This window comes from Acinonyx jubatus, chromosome A3, assembly GCF_027475565.1.
Source record: "Acinonyx jubatus isolate Ajub_Pintada_27869175 chromosome A3, VMU_Ajub_asm_v1.0, whole genome shotgun sequence".
Lineage (NCBI taxonomy): Eukaryota > Metazoa > Chordata > Mammalia > Carnivora > Felidae > Acinonyx > Acinonyx jubatus.
The window spans coordinates 61,670,896-61,679,580 of record NC_069388.1 but is presented as its reverse complement, the minus strand read 5'-3'; the positions used below and the strand labels follow the sequence as shown (position 1 = coordinate 61,679,580).

Here is an 8,685-nt window from a genome sequence, read left to right as displayed (position 1 = left end):
GGAGGTAGTAACAGAAAGACTAGAATTGACTAGTGTCTGATTAAATGAGATTCACAGTCCCCAGAATGGGAAGAAAACTGCATGGAATGGGGTGGTCAGGGCAGGCTTCCTGGGGGAGGCAAGGACTTGGACATAAAAGCAGAGCTCTGAAACAAGTCCTTTGATAGAATTCCCAGCTTGCTTTCCTTCACCTCCACTTGCTGGGGCTCCATCTGAAATGCGGTGCACATGTGTATGGCTATGGAGGGGCATTGACACATCTCTCTCTTGGGACAGTGTCTAGGGGACAAGCCTGAGCCTAACCACCTCCTGAGTTTGCTCCTCCCTCCTCCACCTCACCAGAGGAAGGGGATAGGTTAAATTGGGCGGGTGTACAGGCAACTAGATGTACACCCGGCAATATGGGTGGAACTTAAAAACGTAGTGCTGGGGCGCCTGGGTGGCTCAGTTGGTTGAGGGTCGGACTTCAGCTCAGGTCATGATCTCATGGTTCATGAGTTCGAGTCCCTTGCTGGGTTATGTGCTGACAGCGTGGAGTCTGCTTGGGATTCTTCCTTTCTCTGCTCCTCCCCAACTTGCACGTGTGCGTGTGCATGCATATGCACACACTCTCTCTCTCCGAGTAAGTAAGTAAGTAAATAAATAAACAAACTTAAAAAAAAAACCCATAGTGCTGACTGAGAGGGCAAGAAACAGAATGAAATCTACAGCAGCATGTCATATATATAAACTAAAAATACACAGTACATGCTGGTGGTGGCTGTGTCACTTTCTGGTAGAGGCATGGAGCTGGTGGCTACGGCCTCTGGGCTGGGATGATCTTGGAGGTGAGGGAGCCGAACTGGATCCACGGCCAGGACCGTGGACTGGCTACTGCAGTTGTAAGGTTTGCAGGCTGTTCTGTTTCTCAAGCTACAGAGCATGTGGAGCCCCAAGTAAAACACATTTTTCAAAATATATCAAGATCTGCCTTCAGTGGTGGCTATCACAGATTCAGGGTTTGAACCCCAAATCACCAAATGGGGAAGCAGCATTAATACTAAGCATCAGCCCTACTGCCAATAAGGGGGAAATAAGATGCTTGTTGACAAATGATGTTGGTGAATCACCCAGACAGGGGAGAATCTCTTTAGATAGCAACCAAAATCAATAAAGCTAAAGATTTACTAGAAGGCCAAGCTAAAAAATGAAGAAAATGTATGATGAATTTTAAGTTCTCATTCATTTATTTATATGAGTACCAGCCTTTTACTAAAGTGCCTCAAAGCAAAAACAAAACAAAAACAAACAAAAACAAAACAAAACAAAAAAAAAACAACAAAAAAAACCCCACCCTAAACTAAAAATACATGTACACAGAATGGCAACGTATGCTTTAGAGGGCTACGTACAAACACATTAATGTGGTTGCCTTTGGGGGTGCGGGGCACAGGGGTAGCGAACGAGGATCAGAGGGATAAAATGGAAGGAGAGGGCCTTTGTGCAGAAGGAGCAGCCATGAGAGCGTGCCATTGAGAGAGTGGTTGGCTCAACTCGTGCACCTGAGGTCCAGGCAAAGAAAAGTCAAAGCCAGAGTCACTTGTGGAAATCACTCCCAACCTGAGGCCAGCGCTCACATCTGCGTGGGCAGGAGGGAGTAGGAATGTGGGCAAGGACTTAGCCGTAGCTGTAACATTTTATTTCTTTAGAAAAGATAAGGAAATCTGAAGCAAAATGGCAAACCATTAACATCTGTTGAATCTGGGGAGTGGGCCATGTGTTTCTGTTTTATTATTATTATTATTTTAAGTAAATTCTATGCCCAAGGTGGGGCTTGAACTCACGACCCCGAGAACAAGAGGCACATGCTGTACGTACTGAGCCAGCCAGGTGCCATCCTGTGCCATTATTTATTTACTTACTTATTTTCATTTTATTCTTTTTAAATGTGTAATAATTTTAAAAAATGTTAAGAGGTTGTTGATGAAGACTGCAAGATGATTTTGCGACTATTGCATAGGCTGGTCTCTGAATAGTTTTGCAAAGCTGAATAGGTGCTCTGGTCTGTCAGTGACCCAAGTCCCAATAAGGACATGAGGAATTGACTTTAGAAGCTAAAAGCACTCATAAACAAGGTCTGTAGTAAATGGAGACTGTCATTGCCTGCTACATACGGAGTAAACAGCCACCGGAGTATTTTTTCTGAATGGTTGGATCGGTCAGCTATTGACCGTGTAGGGATGGCCAATCCTAGCTAGACATTGTACAGAACTGCCATGGGCAACTTTTGGAGGGCTGCACAGCCCAAAGTTAAGGCCTGGGCTCTGGGAACCCCCTAATATGGTGAGGAGCCCAGCAACAGAATCTATGGTATAGACTATACAGGATGACTCTTCCCACACCTGGCCACAGCTGATGGGTACAGAGAGAATAGCTGAATCCAGCTGGGTCAATCAGATTCTTTCTGTCAAATTCTGGGATTTTGAACCGAGAGGTAGAGACTGGCAGCTGTGGGGATGGCACTATTTTGATGGAAGTGTTCTATGGAGGAGGTTCATTGACTCTAGATGCTTAGGTCCTTGGAACTGTCCTGCTTCTGGTCTTTCCTGAGGCTTAGGTTGTTCAATCCTTTCTTGAAACTTAATAAATTTATTATCATTATTTGTCAGGGTTGATTGCTATTACTTGTCCTAAGGAGTAGGTTAATAGAATATTTTATTATATCTTCCAGTGGTCCCCTAGTGCTGCTTCTAATACATATGGCGTCTTAGTTGAGTTTGAAAAAGGTGCCCCTCTGGGGCGCCTTGGTGGCTCAGTCAGTTGAGCGTCCAACTTCGGCTCAGGTCACGATCTCCCGGTTCGTGGGTTCGAGCCCCACATCAGGCTTGCTGCTGTCAGTGCACAATCTGCTTCAGATCCTCTGTCCCCCCTCTCTTCCCCTCTCCCACTTGCACTCTTTCAAAAGTAAATGAAACATTAAAAAAAAAAAAAAAGGAGGAGGCACCTGGGTAGCTCAGTTGGTTAAGTGTCTGACTTTGGCTCGAGTCAGGATCTCACAGTTTGTGTTTTCGAAGCCTGCGTCGGTCTCTGTACTGACAGCTCAGAGCCTGGAGCCCGCTTCCGATTCCGTGCATCCCTCTCTCTCTGCCCCTCCCCAGCTCGCACTCTATCTTTCTCTCTCTCAAAAATAAACAAACATTAAAAAGAGAGAGAGAGAGAGAAAAGAAAAAGGTGCCCCTCTGGACAAATTAGAAAAAGCTGTTCTTTCCTCCAGGCAGATATAGTTCCTCACCAGGGTGAAAGGTTTGGTCGGTGGAATGTGGGGCTGGATTTCAGGCCCATTCCACTCATTTCCTTGGCCAGGCCCCTTGGTGCAGTGCACAGACTACATAACCATTCATGGCGGTCCTATCTGCCCACGCTTTGTATCCTGGCTGATTTGTCCTCCACACAAAGGTGTCATCCAGAAAATGAAGCATTACATCAGACAAGATTTATATTGGAAATGTTGGTCTCTCATGCAAGCTCTTTTTAGAACTTTAAGTGCTCGTGACCAACAATGTAATTTTAAATCTTTGTGTGTTGAAAGCCATAGAAAGTTAAGCCTTAAAGAAAATTTAGAAAAAACCCATGGCCTGGTAAAGTCAACAGAAGCCTCATCTTCTTTGATGAGTAATCTGCAGGCTTTCCACCAAAAAGCCTGGCAGACATTCTTGAAATGTCCAGGGACACTCCTCCTGCCCCCATGGGAACACATCTAGCAAGATCAAGTGCACAGGAGTGAGTGGACAAAGAGGTGTCCTGGGCCACGGTGAGAGTGACATGGAAACCACACCAAGACACCGGTGGCCACAGGGAAATAAAGGATCTCAGGGAGGAGAAAATGCCTTGAGAAGAGGCTGCTTCAGCTCTTCTGATTTGTTCATTCATTTTACATCTGGCAGCCTCTGCATCTAATATGGGAGCAAGCTGAGTACAGAGAAGCAAGTCAGGAGCTTTCCCAGGACAGAGGACCTCCTCCCGGAGCCTGTGCCATCAGCCGCTGTGTCTACAAGTATAGCAGGCAGTGTAGACTAGCAGTTTAGGATGGGAGTCTGGAATCAGAATGCCTGGGTTCAAACCTCCACTCTCTCACTTTCCAGCTGTGAGACCTTAGACATGTTACTCAACCTCTAGTGATGGTTTCAAAACATGCCCACAATCCTCTGATTCTCCTCCCATCGCTCCTGTCACTGGAGTCTACATCCCTGCCCCTTGAACCTGGGTAGAGATTTGGAACAGACTGCAGCAAAAATGTAATTTCCAGGGCTAGGTTAGAAAAGAGCATGAAGCTTTTGATGGCTCCTTTTGGGACACTCACATGGGGAGCCTTCAGTGACAAGAAAAGAAATTCAGCCACCCTGAAGCTGCTTGGGGAAGTTCATTCACAGAGAGAGATGCCTGAGGAGCCCCCATCACCAAGTGACTGAGAATTCATGGAGAGGTCCTGAGCGAGAACCGCCTGGCTTATTTTCAGCCAACCCCCAAACTTGTGAGCAAAATAAATGCCTGTTATTACTTTGAGGTCATTGTTTGGGGATGGTTTGTTATAATGCAATAGACAGCTGACCCAGGCTTTTTGTTACCTTAAAATGGACAGCTGCCATAAGAAAACCTAACTCTGTGGCTTAGGACTGGGAGGTGGACAGAAATTCTAAGGGTTTTGAGGATATTGGAAGGGGAAGCCTGATGGCCCCAAGAAGGCTGCAGGTCAGGCCTGAAAGAAACATGAGGAAGATGTTGTTGGAAGCAGGAGCAAAGGGGACCCTTATCACGCAGTGGGAGGAAATTAAGCAACATTGCCCTTTGAAGTGATGTGGACGACAGAGAATGTACCTAGTGACCCAATGGTTTGGGCTAAGGAGACTTTGAAGCAGAATGTTGAAAATGCCAACTGGATTATTTTAGCTACATATGATATAGAGAAAGATGAGTTTAAAAGGAAAGTTTAATTTTCAAGCAAACTTGTAGAGAAAATATTTAAAAGCCAGGGATTTGCTGGGTTTGAAAGTAAATTTTATTTCTCTTTCTCAGCCTCCTCTAGATAGCAAAAGATTCTCAAAGTCTGAAAGGGCCTCAGGACAAAGATAAAATCCAGGGTGGGACTGTAAGAACCTTTTGTTAAAACCTCAGAAAGAGCAAATGCTTCATAAAATCTTTCAGATAAAGGCCCCCTGAGTATTCGAGAGCATGCCTCACATATTATTAAATAACAAGGCTTCTAAGAATCTTAAAGGATTGTGCCTCAACAGTCTCACCAGAAACTCAAGGTAGAGAAGAGCTGATCTTGAGGAGATTTGTAGTATTGCTTTTGGCTAATGGAGTGATGCTTAATAGGATCCGTAGGAAACCTACAAAGTCTTAAATAGAATTGTATTGTCAGATGCACCATCATCTCAGATGGAAAGCTTCAGAATAGAACAAAATGAAAAAAGGCTGCACAATTTTTTCAGACTTTGAGCCCCCAAGAAGGAAGCAAGCTGAGAAAGCTACTCAGTTGTAAACAGCAGCCATTTTTTAGTGAAGGAAGGGTGATTCAGAAGGTGGAACCCAGAGCCCAGAGGACAGAGACAAGAGTCATTGGGAAACATTCCCAGGTAGAAGGACTGAGGCCTAATCAAGAAACTGGCAATCTGTGCCTGTCTGGAATTCACAATGTCTATGGACCAGGGACTGCTGGGTGCTTCCCCCATGACTTTTGAATGGGAATGTTTACAGTGATTATCCTAGGCCTGTCCCATCATTGTGTGTTGGGGTTGCATGGAGCAGATAACTTTTTCTTAGTTCACAGTCATTAGTGCTCAAGCAGCTGTGCATGAGATATTGCCTCTGAGGAACCTCTTCCATGATGGGTTTAGATGATGAGATCCCAGTCCTCTAAGCTGAAACCTGATGCCATAATCACTGTTGGAAGGGAGTATGTGTAGTTTGCATGTGAGAGGGATGAAAATAGTTTATGTCTAGAGGATAGACTGTGCGGGTTTTAAACATGGATCAAATTTGTTGACCCATTTCCTATCCCTATTTTTGGACCCATGTCCAAAAATGTTGACACATTTCCTATCAAGAAATGGAATCGGGTGCCTGGGTGGTTCAGTCAGTTGAGCTGGAGTCAGTCATGACCCCAGGCTTTTGGGATCCAGCTCCGTGTAGGGTCTGCAATGAGCATGGAGCCTGCTTGGGATCCTCTCTCTCTCTCTCTCTCTCTCTCTCTCCCTGCCCCCCCTCCCCTGCTGGTGCACACACACTCTCTATCTAAATATAAATAAATCTTAAAAAAAAAAAAAAAAGAAATAGAATTAACGCCCCCTTGTCTGTACCTGGGTAAACTTTGGTAACTGCCTTAACAAATAGAGTATGGTAGGAATGACATTGCATGACTTCGAAGGCTGGGTTAGAGACAGTGACACACTTCTGTCTTGCTCTCTCTCAGGACATATGCCTTTAGATCCCTGAGTTGCCCAGGGAAGAAGTCCAGCTACTCTGAAGCTGCCATGTTGCAGAGCTCATGTGGAGAGGCCATATAGAGGGAGAGATACCTGAGGAACCCCAGCTGGTCCAGCCCTGCTTGTTTGAGTCCTCCTGGCCCAGGTGCCAGATATGTGAGTGATGAAGACTCAGTCACAGTCTGACTACAACCCCAAGCTTGGGCTGGCTAAATAAATGAACCACTTCATTCTTTTCCTCCCAAACCTTCTCCTCTTGGGCCTGGTGCTCTGAATGGCCTTTCTTCCCACTGTTCACCCTCTGTCTCTGCCTTGTCTAGATCCCCATGCACTAGGGAACTGATGTAAAATGGGGCTCCCGTCAGGTTCCTGAGTGCACAGAAGCCTGAAGTGAGTTTCCTTTGTGAGGACATTCCAGGCTATGGGCTTCTAAGGCAATGTGTTCCCACTTCTTGGTGTAATGGGAGCAGGTCTCCTTACATGTATAAAGAGGAAAGAGAGGGGAGACAGGGCTCTGGGTCTGAGTTCCAGCTCCTCCATGTCCTGATTTTGGAAACGAGCTGATTTAACTAACTTTCTTATCTGCAAAATAGGCTCAAGATCAAGGCTTCAGTGCAAAAAGTCAACATTCCATCTAGTCATAACACCACCTGGAGCATGGTAGGTGCCTTGGGGTTGTTAACGTCTCCACACCATGGGTAGATCTCATAGATGTGGTGGGAGAAATTTCTGAGTGATTAGCTTTGAGAGGGATGGATATTGACTGGGCAGGGGCCTGAGGGAAACTTCTGGGGTATTCCAAATGTTCTGTATTTTGATTCAGGTGGTATATACATACATAAAAGAATTCATCGAACTGTACCGCTAAAATTATCGTGTTTTGCTGTGTGTGTGCTACATCTCAATAAAGAAGTTGAGAAAATGTTAGTGTCGCTTCCTTTCATGCAGGAGTGATCTGTAGGAAGGAACTCTCTAACTGCCAGGACTTTTATTCCCCTTGGAACTGTCTGGCCTTCACTCTTCACCCCAAGTCCACCCTGACAGAAGACTTGGGTGGCACTCTCCTAGCGCTTTGCATGAGCTGGCTGGCACTGCCATATTGGGCCTGGGGCAGGTTCCAGGATGGAACTGGGCTGGAGAACCCAATAGCCTCCTGCTCCAGAGGGTGCACAGTGGCTGAACTGTGGGGTCCTAGATGCCACTGGGGGCTGGTGAGTGGGAAGGGGGTCTTTCCAGCCCCAACAAAGAATCCAGGGCTTTTGGTGGGACACAGGGTGTTCAGAAACAGTGAGCCACAGGGGCATGTCCTTGGCACGATGGGCCTGGTTCCTGGAAGGAGATGGGGAAGGGGCTGGTGCCGAGGGCATCGAGCTGGGCCGAAATAAAGGGCTTGTTCTCCTCACAACCCTGCTATTTGAGGACCTGGGGCCATGACGTCCCTCAGAGTTTCCATTCTCTGCGCTGCAGCTGTTGGTTACGTGTTTCATTCAACATGCTTTGCAGGAAGCAGCAGGCTCCACATTCCAGGGCTTTTAGTCATTTTTTCTCTCAGAGCTTTGGGGCTGGGATTAGAACGTCCTTCAAACCACACTGTCCTCGGCTGGAATCCCAAGAGGAAGTGGGTGGGTCCCTGGGGGATGAGAACACAGGCCCAAATTCAGGGGCGGAATGAAAAAAGATTAAGGCCAGCACAAGTAAACTCCTAGAGAGATCATGAAGCTGAGGCCCAGGTTTGGCGAGGGTTGGAGGCCTGTGGGTGGTGACTCTTGACCTGCCAGCCATGGGCCAAGGGGGATGTAGAGTTTCTGGTGTGTGTGTGTGTGTGTGTGTGTGTGTGTGTGTATGTGTGTGTGAGAGAGAGAGAGAGAGAGAGAGAGAGAGAACAGAATCGGTGGTGGCTTTTCATTCCGAGGGTCCCACATGCTCATCCCCTCACTTTGGTCGGGCTGAGGGAGAGTGTGACATGTGGTTCATTTGCTGCAGGGGTGAGTGTTGGGTTTGGTGAGTGTTGGGTTTAGAAAATGGACCCCACAAATACTTGAACCCAGAGAAACCACAACAAATGTTTGCTGAGTGTCTGCTACACTCCTGGCTCTGGACTGGGTGTTGGGAATACAGAGGGGATAAAACAGACTCCATCCTGTCCTTGTAGTAAGGCCTGGGAAATACGGCCTGGAAGGTAGCCACTGGGGTAAAGGAGACAGAGGAGCAGATTAAGGGA

General features: G+C 46.6%; 1 pseudogene; it reads left to right on the top strand.

Annotated features, from left to right (window-relative positions):
- Positions 1-713: 713 nt before the first annotated feature.
- LOC106976949 (mitochondrial import inner membrane translocase subunit TIM14-like) lies at positions 714-1,190 on the top strand (annotated as a pseudogene).
- Positions 1,191-8,685: the final 7,495 nt, after the last annotated feature.